Source organism: Cetorhinus maximus, chromosome 28 (assembly GCF_964194155.1).
Source record: "Cetorhinus maximus chromosome 28, sCetMax3.hap1.1, whole genome shotgun sequence".
In the NCBI taxonomy this organism is placed as follows: domain Eukaryota; kingdom Metazoa; phylum Chordata; class Chondrichthyes; order Lamniformes; family Cetorhinidae; genus Cetorhinus; species Cetorhinus maximus.
The window spans coordinates 651,053-663,040 of NC_135906.1; the positions used below are offsets into that span (position 1 = coordinate 651,053).

The 11,988-nt window shown below is 51.9% G+C and overlaps 2 pseudogenes; both read left to right on the top strand.

Annotated features, from left to right (window-relative positions):
- Positions 1 to 2,745: 2,745 nt before the first annotated feature.
- On the top strand, positions 2,746 to 2,922 carry LOC144669091 (U2 spliceosomal RNA; annotated as a pseudogene).
- Positions 2,923 to 8,265: 5,343 nt separating this feature from the next.
- Positions 8,266 to 8,442, top strand: LOC144669048 (U2 spliceosomal RNA; annotated as a pseudogene).
- The last annotated feature ends 3,546 nt before the right edge of the window (positions 8,443 to 11,988 follow it).

The following is an 11,988-nucleotide window of genomic DNA, read 5'->3' on the forward strand; positions in this document are numbered from 1 at the left end:
GTAAAGTCATCACGGTCCGACATTCTGAGGATCAGCAAATCCTTTTATGCCGGACTGTATGACGTGAAGCCCACGGACAGCACGGCCTCCCAGTCCTTCCTGTCCTCTATCACGGAGGTCTTAGACCACAGTACGGGGGAGAGCCTGGATAAACCGCTAACTCCTGATGAACTGACTAAGGCCCTCGAGTCCTTCGAGAAGAGTAAAACCCCCGGAAGCGACGGCTTGCCGGCGGAGTTGTATTCGGCTCTGTGGGACTTGATCGGCCCAGACCTGCTAGAAGTGTACGAGAGTATGCTCCTGGCCGGCAGCATGTCAGAATCCATGAGGAAAGGCATCATCACCCTCATCTACAAGCACAAGGGGGAAAGGGAGGAAATTAGAAATTGGCGACCCATTTCACTGTTGAATATGGACTATAAGATTCTGTCCAAGGTCATCGCCAATCGGGTCAAATCCGCTCTGGAATTGGTGATTCACCCTGACCAGACCTGCTCTGTGCCAGGCAGGAAGATCTCTGACAGCCTGGCGCTGCTCAGGGATACGATTGCCTATGTACAGGACAGGGGTGTGGATACCTGCCTCATCAGCTTGGATCAGGAGAAGGCCTTTGACAGAATATCGCACACCTACATGGGGGATGTGCTCTCCAAAATGGGCTTTGGGGAGGGAATTCGAAATTGGATCCAACTGCTCTACACTAACATCAGTAGCACAGTCTCAATCAATGGGTGGGAAACAGATAGCTTCCCGATCAAATCTGGAGTCAGGCAGGGCTGTCCTCTCTCGCCTGTCCTTTTCGTGTGCTGCATAGAACCCTTTGCCGAGTCCATCAGGAAGGATCCGGGCATAAGAGGAGTGACGATCCCAGGCAGTGGAGGCACTCAGGTAAAAGCCTCCCTGTACATGGACGACGTCGCCGTCTTCTGCTCGGATCCGCTGTCGGTGCGCAGACTGATGCACGTCTGCGACCAGTTCGAACTGGCCTCGGGAGCCAAGGTAAATCGTGGGAAGAGCGAGGCCATGTTCTTTGGGAACTGGGCTGACCGATCCTTTGTCCCCTTCACTGTCAGGGCTGACGGCCTGAAGGTGCTGGGGATATGGTTCGGAGGGACCGGGGCATGCGTTAGAAACTGGAAGGAGCGAGTGGCTATGGTGAAGAGGAAACTGGGCATGTGGGAGCGACGCTCCCTCTCCATTGCGGGTAAGAACCTGGTCATCAGGTGTGAGGTACTCTCGCTGTTGCTGTACGTGGCGCAGGTCTGGCCCATTCCAGACTCCTGCGTGACGGCGATCACTCGAGCCATCTTCCGCTTTATCTGGAGGTCGAAAATGGATCGTGTCCGCAGGGACGCGATGTACAAGCCTCTAGATAAAGGGGGAAAAAACGTGCCCAACATCGCCCTCATACTGATGGCCACCTTTGTGTGCGGCTGCATCAAGCGGTGCGTAGACCCTCAGTACGCAAACACCAAGTGTCACTACGTGCTGAGGTTCTACCTGTCCCCGGTGTTGCGAAGGATGGGTCTGGCCACGCTGCCGCGGAACGCTCCAAGTAGTTGGACCGTGCCGTACCACCTGTCCCTGGTGGAAAAATTTATGCAGAAAAACACCTTTGACCACAAGTCCATCAGGCAGTGGTCAGCACGTAACGTCCTAGAGGCCCTGAGGGATAAGGAGAGGGTGGACCCTGTGGGATGGTTCCCCGAGCAGACTGTCAAAGTCATTTGGCAGAATGCCTCATCGCCAGAACTTTCCAACAAGCACCAAGACGTAGCTTGGCTGGTGGTGAGAAAGGCCCTCCCCGTCAGATCCTTCCTACACGCCAGGAAGCTCACCCCCTCTGCACGTTGCCCTCGAGGTGGCTGTGGTGGGGAAGAGACCGTTGTCCACCTCCTTGTGGATTGTGCCTTAGCAAAGAAAGTCTGGAGAGAGATGCAGTGGTTGCTGTCGAGGTTCATCCCGAGCAGTTCTGTGACACAGGACTCTGTGCTCTACGGGCTGTTCCCAGGGACACACACCGAGACAAACATCAACTGCAGCTGGAGGATCATCAACTCGGTGAAAGAGGCGCTTTGGTCTGCCCGAAACTTGTTGGTCTTCCAGCACAAAGAGTTGTCCCCGACCGATTGTTGCGGACTGGCACAATCCAAAGTCCAGGACTACGTGCTGAGGGACGCACTACAGCTTGGGGCAGCTGCCGCAAAGGCGCAATGGGGAAGGGTCGCTGTCTAAGACCTTTCTACCACAGCGCACCGAGAGACTGGGAACTGTTTAGAGCCCCTCGGGCTGTACAGATCAAAATGAAAGGCTGTAAATGATTGTAATATTGTTTGTACTGATGCACCTGGTGATACATTTTGTAAAAGTTTAACCTGCATTGTACCCTTGTAATGTTGTTTTTGAAATGGTTTTGAATGGAATTGAAGATATTTTATGAATAAAGTATATTTTTACAAAAAAAAAAAAAAATCTGTTCTTATCAGTTTAGGCAGCTGCCGCAAAGGCGCAATGGGGAAGGGTCGCTGTCTAAGACCTTTCTACCACAGCGCACCGAGAGACTGGGAACTGTTTAGAGCCCCTCGGGCTGTACAGATCAAAATGAAAGGCTGTAAATGATTGTAATATTGTTTGTACTGATGCACCTGGTGATACATTTTGTAAAAGTTTAACCTGGATTGTACCCTTGTAATGTTGTTTTTGGAATGGTTTGGAATGTGATTGAAGATATTTTATGAATAAAGTATATTTTTACAAAAAAAAAAAAAATCTGTTCTTATCAGTTTAATATCTGATACGTCCCTTATCTGGGGACCATATATTAAATTGATTTTTGGAGCAGGGAGATGGAATAGGGGCTTGCTCCGTCCACTCCACGCATCGACCCGGTATTGCAGTATCTCTGGGAATGGTGCACCACCCCTTTCCAGGGGATTTTCAATGCTAAAAATAGTTTTCTTACAAACATCTGCTTTCTTTACTTTTCAACATGCACATCTTTCAAAACACAACTTTCTTTCTTTCTCATCGCTTCTCGGCCTTTTGGCTAAGATCAAGTGTTGCAGGGGCGACACCATGGTCCTGCCAAGGCAAGGTCGGGATGGAAGGGCGATAACCAATCGCAATCCAAATCCATACCGTGGGTTACCTATCACCGTCCGAGTCACGGTGAACCACAGCGAAGGAGGATCACCTATGGATCGGGGCTTCTTCACCAGGAGGATCCTGTTGAAGGCGTGCGGCTTCCAAGCTACGGAGATCTTCACCCTGCACGACTCCCGCAAAGGGGGTTATTTTGACGTGACGTTCAAGCGGGTGGCAGACTGCGTCCGGCTCCTGAGGGTGTTCGAGGAGAAGAGAGACCTGCCGGAGATGAAGATCCTGACGGCGGAGCCGCACTTTTCTCTGCCGTTGCAACGGGAACGTGAGGTGATGGTGCATGTGTACAACCCCTTCGTCCCTGTCGCCGACGTGGTCACCTTCCTCACCAGGTACTTCGATAAGGTGGGGAGCGGCACCGAGATTCGAGACGACTTGGGGATCTGGACAGGCAAACGCCTGTTTAAGGTCACGCTAAAGACCGACGGTAAGGGAGCCATTTTCCACCCTCCCTCCAGTTTCGCCATCGGGGGAAACCGGGGCTACCTGGTCTACGCTGGGCAACCCAAGCATTGTCGCTCATGCGGCAAGGCTGGTCATGTGGCGGCCAACTGCAGCGCCTCCCTCTGCAAGATCTGCAAACAGGAAGGGCACCAGACAAAAGACTGCAAACAGGCCAAGTGCTGCAACCTGTGTGGCGAGGCAAGTCACCTCTACAGGACCTGCCCCAAACGCTGCCGTACTTACGCACAGGCAGCCAAAGCCGACCAGGGGGAAGCAGAAGAAATGTTTCGTGTCACTCCAACCACCAAGGCCCCCAGGGAGCTCAACGGGACAAAGGAGGACACAGAGAGAGACAAGGTGGAGAAAGAGATTGAGGCAACAGAGAGCCAATCAACAGCACTACCCCCTGTACCTCCCAGTCCTCAGGACAGCGAATCAATGGAGGAGGAGGCAGCAGTGGAAAAGCAGCAGGGGGAGTGGCGGACGGTGAAGAACAAGAAAAGTAAGAGGGAGCGAAGAAAAAGCAAAGGCGTTTCCCAGAGAAGCGGCAAGAGGCGTCTCCCATCCGACACGGATGACAAGGGCAGCAGCTCATCGGATGATGAAGTGCCAGAGCGGCACCGACAGAAGAGGCGGCAAAGCTCCAGGGCGTTGGAGGACGAGACACCCGAGCTCCAGAAAATTGGAGACAACAAGGAGACCAGCGCACCCCAACTTTGCCTGCAACCTGAGGAGGCCAGTGCACCACAGCCCCTGGAATCTGGGAGCAGTGAGGCAATCATCGCACCCCAGCTCCAGGAAGCCGGGAACAGCAACACCCCAGAGGGGGTGAGTTTTGGAGGAGCTTCTCCAGCAAAGGTCATCTCAAAACCCGCTCTCTACGTGAACCTCCAGATGCCACCGGAGCAGAACACGGCCAAGGAGATCTACCTCAGCCCATCCAAAGTGAAGGAATTTGAGCTCACTACGGGTATGAAGGAGCAGACTAAAGGTCTGGGACTCTCAGAGACAGTGGGTTTGGTAGGAGAATAAATGCTTTAAAATGGGTTTAAAGATTGTATCCATAAATGTGCGTAGCATTAAATCTACTACGCGATGTGTTGCGACCTTGGACTACCTAGCCAAGGTCAAAGCTGACCTGTTGTTTCTGCAGGAGTGTGCGATACCGCACCTCAGCTCCTACAGGCAATGGTCACGATGGTGGTCCCACGGGCCATCGATCTGGTCGGGCGGAAACGACTCTCGTTCCTCCGGCCTGGGTATTCTGCTGCGGGGAGGCAACTTCACCGTCTCCGAGGTCAAGGAGGTGGTGGGCGGGCGACTCCTCGTAGCAGACGTAATGTACAAGAACGCTCCACTCCGGTTAATTAACGTGTATGGCCAGGCACAAGGGGCTGAGCGGCTGGAGGTTTTTCAGCAGCTCCCACTGCTGCTGGCGACCTCCAGGCCGGTCATTCTGGGCGGGGACTTCAACTGCATCATCGATGCGGCTGGACGATCCGGCAGGGCCGGAAGCAGATTGGACGCTACGTCCAGATCCCTGATGGAAACAGTTAAGAATGCCAAGCTGCACGACGTCTTCAGCAACCCTGCAGACGGAGCGCAGCGTAGATACACCTGGTCGCGGCCAGACGGGTCCATTCGTTCCAGGATAGACTTCCTGTTTGTGTCCCGTGCATTCACAGTCAGATCCACCGAGGTCAAGCCGGTGTTCTTCTCTGACCACTGCCTCCTACTGGCGGACTGCCACTTGGAGAAGGACCTGAGGGTGGGCAGGGGGGCATGGAAGCTAAATGTGCAACTGCTGACCCCAGAGAACATTGAGGAGCTCAAGAGGGATTACAAAGGTTGGAGAACCGTGAAACCCCTCTTTGAGTCCCTGACACACTGGTGGGAAGCGATCAAGGGAAGCATCAAGAGGTTTTTCATCCTCAAAGGCACCCAGAAAGCTAGAAAGGAACAGAGGGAAATGTCCCGACTCCAGAAAAAGATGCAGAATCTGCTCCGGCTGCAGTCGATGGGGGTCGATGTCAAGGAGGAGCTCCAAGAGGTAAAGGGCCAGCAAGCCTCGCACTTTGCCTCGGAGGCCTCCAAGATCATCTTCCGTTCCAGAGTCCGCTCCGTGGAGCAGGATGAGACGTGCTCACGTTTCTTCTTCCAAAAGGTACACAGAGAGCACTCTGTGATCAGCAGCCTGAAGGAAGAAGACGGCTCAGTAAAGTCATCCCGGTCCGACATTCTGAGGATCAGCAAATCCTTTTATGCCGGACTGTATGACGTGAAGCCCACGGACAGCACGGCCTCCCAGTCCTTCCTGTCCTCTATCACGGAAGTCTTAGACCACAGTACGCGGGAGAGCCTAGACAAACCGCTAACTCCTGAGGAACTGACTAAGGCCCTCGAGTCCTTCGAGAAGAGTAAAACTCCCGGAAGCGACGGCTTGCCGGCGGAGTTGTATTCGGCTCTGTGGGACTTGATCGGCCCAGACCTGCTAGGGGTGTACGAGAGTATGCTCCTGGCCGGTAGTATGTCAGAATCCATGAGGAAGGGCATCATCACCCTCATCTACAAGCACAAGGGGGAAAGGGAGGAAATTAGAAATTGGCGACCCATTTCACTGTTGAATATGGACTATAAGATTCTGTCCAAGGTCATCGCCAATCGGGTCAAATCCGCTCTGGAATTGGTGATTCACCCTGACAAGACCTGCTCTGTGCCAGGCAGGAAGATCTCTGACAGCCTGGCGCTGCTCAGGGATACGATTGCCTATGTACAGGACAGGGGGGTGGATACCTGCCTCATCAGCTTGGATCAGGAGAAGGCCTTTGACAGAATATCGCACACCTACATGGGGGATGTGCTCTCCAAAATGGGCTTTGGGGAGGGAATTCGAAATTGGATCCAACTGCTCTACACTAACATCAGTAGCGCAGTCTCAATCAATGGGTGGGAAACAGATAGCTTTCCGATTAAATCTGGAGTCAGGCAGGGCTGTCCGCTCTCGCCTGTCCTTTTCGTGTGCTGCATAGAACCCTTTGCCGAGTCCATCAGGAAGGATCCGGGCATAAGAGGAGTGACGATCCCAGGCAGTGGAGGCACTCAGGTAAAAGCCTCCCTGTACATGGACGACGTCGCCGTCTTCTGCTCGGATCCGCTGTCGGTGCGCAGACTGATGCACATCTGCGACCAGTTCGAACTGGCCTCGGGAGCCAAGGTAAATCGTGGGAAGAGCGAGGCCATGTTCTTTGGGAACTGGGCTGACCGATCCTTTGTCCCCTTCACTGTCAGGGCTGACGGCCTGAAGGTGCTGGGGATATGGTTCGGAGGGACTGGGGCATGCGTTAGAAACTGGAAGGAGCGAGTGGCTATGGTGAAAAGGAAACTGGGCATGTGGGAGCGACGCTCCCTCTCCATTGCGGGTAAGAACCTGGTCATCAGGTGCGAGGTACTCTCGCTGTTGCTGTACGTGGCGCAGGTCTGGCCCATTCCAGACTCCTGCGCGACGGCGATCACTCGAGCCATCTTCCGCTTTATCTGGAGGTCGAAAATGGATCGTGTCCGCAGGGACGCGATGTACAAGCCTCTAGATAAAGGGGGAAAAAACGTGCCCAACATCGCCCTCATACTGATGGCCACCTTTGTGTGCGGCTGCATCTAGCGGTGCGTAGACCCTCAGTACGCAAACACCAAGTGTCACTACGTGCTGATGTTCTACCTGTCCCCGGTGTTGCGAAGGATGGGTCTGGCCACGCTGCCGCGGAACGCTCCAAGTAGTTGGACCGTGCCGTACCACCTGTCCCTGGTGGAAAAATTTATGCAGAAAAACACCTTTGACCACAAGTCCATCAGGCAGTGGTCAGCACGTAACGTCCTAGAGGCCCTGAGGGATAAGGAGAGGGTGGACCCTGTGGGATGGTTCCCCGAGCAGACTGTCAAAGTCATTTGGCAGAATGCCTCATCGCCAGAACTTTCCAACAAGCACCAAGACGTAGCTTGGCTGGTGGTGAGAAAGGCCCTCCCCGTCAGATCCTTCCTACACGCCAGGAGTCTCACCCCCTCTGCACGTTGCCCTCGAGGTGGCTGTGGTGGGGAAGAGACCGTTGTCCACCTCCTTGTGGATTGTGCCTTTGCAAAGAAAGTCTGGAGAGAGATGCAGTGGTTGCTGTCGAGGTTCATCCCGAGCAGTTCTGTGACACAGGACTCTGTGCTCTACGGGCTGTTCCCAGGGACACACACCGAGACAAACATCGACTGCAGCTGGAGGATCATCAACTCGGTGAAAGAGGCTCTTTGGTCTGCCCGAAACTTGTTGGTCTTCCAGCACAAAGAGTTGTCCCCGACCGATTGTTGCGGACTGGCAAAATCCAAAGTCCAGGACTACGTGCTGAGGGACGCACTAAAGCTTGGGGCAGTTGCCGCAAAGGCGCAATGGGGAAGCGTCGCTGTCTAAGACCTTTCTACCACAGCGCACCGAGAGACTGGGAACTGTTTAGAGCCCCTCGGTCTGTACAGATCAAAATGAAAGGCTGTAAATGATTGTAATATTGTTTGTACTGATGCACCTGGTGATACATTTTGTAAAAGTTTAACCTGCATTGTACCCTTGTAATGTTGTTTTTGAAATGGTTTGGAATGTGATTGAAGATATTTTATGAATAAAGTATATTTTTACAAAAGAAAAAAAAATCTGTTCTTATCAGTTTAATATCTGATACGTCCCTTATCTGGGGACCATATATTAAATTGATTTTTGGAGCAGGGAGATGGAATAGGGGCTTGCTCCGTCCACTCCACGCATCGACCCGGTATTGCAGTATCTCTGGGAACGGTGCACCCTCCCCTTTCCAGGGGATTTTCAATGCTAAAAATAGTTTTCTTACAAACATCTGCTTTCTTTACTTCTCAACATGTACATGTTCCAAAATCCAACTTTCTTTCTTTCTCTCTCTCTCTCTCTCTCTTTCTCACTCACTCACCCGCAGCAGCTACACACAAAAAACATGCACGCTCACCCAACACTCACAGACAGCACTCTCATCTCACAAACACTCTACCTCACTCATATAAAAACATCTTTCACTTGCAAATACACCTCTCAAACACTCTCTCAGCTGCACCTTTCGCCTCACAACATTTTAAACCAGCTCTCTGCTGCCGCTGCCGCTGCTGCTGATACAGCAACAATCAAAACTCACACCTCAAACCTCACACACTTTACACAGCTACTCCGAAACCTCTACATCCACATTCACACAATCCTTACATTGCACAAGGAGCCCATTCCCCCCGTCGTGCCTGCACCAGTTCTCCCAATGAACATTTCACCTCGTGCCTTTCTCCTGCCTTCTCCACGTAACCCGGCACATGCTTTCTTTTCAAATAATCATCTCATTCCCTCTTCAATTGAACCTGCCTCCGCCGCGCTATCAGGTGGTGCATTCCAGACCCTGGCCACTCGCTGCTCCTATCACTTTTGCTTCTTTTGCCAGTTACTTTAAACCTGTGCCCTCTCCTTCTCGATCCTTTCCCCGGTGCAAACAGTTTCTCCCTATCTACTCTCTCCCGACCCCTCATGATTTTCAATACCTCTATCAAGTCTCCTCTCGGACTTCTTTTCCCCAAGGAATACATTCCCAGCTTCCCCAATCTTACTTCATAACTCAACTTCCTCGCCCCTGGAACCAAACTCGTAAACCTCTTCTGCACTCTCTCCAATGCCTTCACTACCTTCCTAAAATGCAAGTCAAATTGCAATCCGTCAGAGTCGGCATGGCTTTACGAAGAGTGAATCGTGTTTGACTAATTTGCTGGAGTTCTTTGAAGATGTGACAAGCAAAGTGGATAATGGGGATCCTGTAGATGTAGCATGTCTGGACTTCCAGAAGGCATTTGATAAGGTGCCGCACAAAAGATTAATACACAAGATAAGATCACACGCAGCTAAGGGTAATATATTAGCTTGGCTAGAGGATTGGCTAACCAACAGAAAGCAGAGAGTCAGGATTAATGGGTCTTTTGTGGATGGCAAGCTGTAACTAGTGGGGTGCCACAGGGTTCGGTCCTTTGGCCCCAACTATTTACTTGGATTCAGGGGTAGAAGGTACTATAGCTAACTTTGCAGATGACACCAAAATAGGTGGGAAAGTAAGTTGCAATGAAGAAATAAGAAATTTACAAATGGATTTGGACAGGTTAGGTGAATGGGGCAAAATTTGGCAGATGGAGTTTAACGTGGATAAGTGTGAGGTTATCCATTTTGGTCAGAAGAATAAAAAGGTGACTTATTATTTAAATGGAGAGAAACTTCAGAAATGCTTCAGCACAGAGGGATCTGGGTGTCCTCGCGCATGAATCGCTGTAAGCTAGTATGCAGGTACAGCAGGTAACAAGGAAGGCAAATGGAATCGCTTCTCGGCCTTTTGGCAAAGATCAAGTGTAGTCGTGAAGCAATGGCTATAACCAGTCGAGCCCCATATCATGGGGTACGTAACACCGTTCGGGTGACGGTGAAGGACAGCGAAGCTTTCTTTACTTTCCAACATGTACATGTTTCAAAACCCAATTGGATCCGACTGCTGTACACTAACAGCGCAGTCTCAATCAATGGCTGGGAATCAGATAGCTTTCCGATTAAATCAGGAGTCAGGCAGGGCTTCCCTCTCTCCGCTGTCCTGTTTGTGAGTTGCATAGAACCCTTTGCTGTGTCCATCAGGAAGGATCCGGGCATATGAGGAGTGACAATCCCAGGCAGTGGAGGCACTCAGGTCAACGCCGCCCTGTACATGGACGATGTCGCTGTCTTCTGCTCGGATCCGCTGTCGGTGCGCAGACTGATCCAGGTCTGCGACCTGTTCGATCTGGCCTCGGGAGCCAAAGTAAATCGTGGGAAGAGCGAGGCCATGTTCTTTGGGAACTGGGCTGACCGATCCTTTGTCCCCTTCACCGTCAGGGCTGTCGGCCTGAAGGTGCTGGGGATATGGTTCAGAGGGACCGAGGCATGTGTTAGAAACTTGAAAGAGCGAGTATCAATAGTGGAAAGAAAAGTGGGCATGTGGGAGCGACGCTCCCTCTCATTTGCGGGTAAGAACCTGGTCATCAGGTGTGAGGCACTCTCGCTGTTCCTGTACGTGGCGCACGTCTGGCCCATTCCAGACTCTTGCGCGATGGCGATCACCCGAGCCATCTTTAGCTTTATCTGGAGGTCGAAAATGGATCGTGTCAGCAGGAACGCGATGTACAAGCCTCTGGATAAAGGGGGAGAATACATTCCCAACATGCCCTCAAACTGTGTGCGGCTGCATCACACTGTGCGTAGACCCTTGGTACGCAAACACCAAGTGTAACTATGTGTTGAGGTTCTACTTGTCCTCAGTGTTGCAAAGGATGGGTCTGGCCACGCTGCCGCGGAACGCTCCAAGTAGTTGGCCCGTGCCGTACCACCCGTCCCTGGTGGAAAAATGTATGCAGAGAAACACCTTTGACCACAAGTCCATCAGGCAGTGGTCGGCACATATCGTCTTAGAGGCCCTGCGGGAAAAATAAAGGGAGAATCCTGTCGGATGGTTCCCCAGCAGACTGTGAAAGTCATTTGGCAAAATGCCTCATCGCCAGAACTTTCCAACAAGCACCAAGACGTAGCTTGGCTGGTGGTGAGAAACGCCCTCCCGGTCAGATCCTTCCTACACGCCAGGAGTCTCACCCCCTCTGCATGTTGCCCTCGAGGTGGCTGTGTTGGGCACGAGACCGTTGTTCACCTCCTTATGGATTGTGCCTTTGCAAAGAAGGTCTGGAGAGAGATGCAGTGGTTTCTGTCGAGGTTCATCCCGATCAGTTCTGTGACACAGGACTCTGTGCTCTACTGGCTGTTCCCAGGGACACACACCGAGAGGAACATCAACTGCAGCTGGAGGATCATCAACTCGGTGAAAGACGCGCTTTGGTCTGCCCGAAACTTGTTGGTCTTCCAGCGCAAAGAGTTGTCCCCGACTGAGTGTTGCAGACTGGCACATTCCAAAGTCCAGGACTACGTGCTGAGGGACGCACTAAAGCTTGGGGCAGCCGCCGCAAAGGCACAATGGGGAAGGGTCGCTGTCTAAGACCTTTTGTGCTACAGCGCACCGAGAGACTGGGAACTGTTTAGAGCCCCTCGGGCTGTACAGCTCAAAATGAAAGGCTGAAAATGATTGTAATATTGTTTGTACTGATGCACCTGGTGATACATTTTGTAAAAGTTTAACCTGGATTGTACCCTTGTAATGCTGTTTTTGAAATGGTTTGGAATGTGATTGAAGATATTTTATGAATAAAGTATATTTTTGCAAAAAAAATCTCTCTCCAGACCTTCTTTGCAAAGGCACAATCCACAAGGATGTGAACAACGATCTT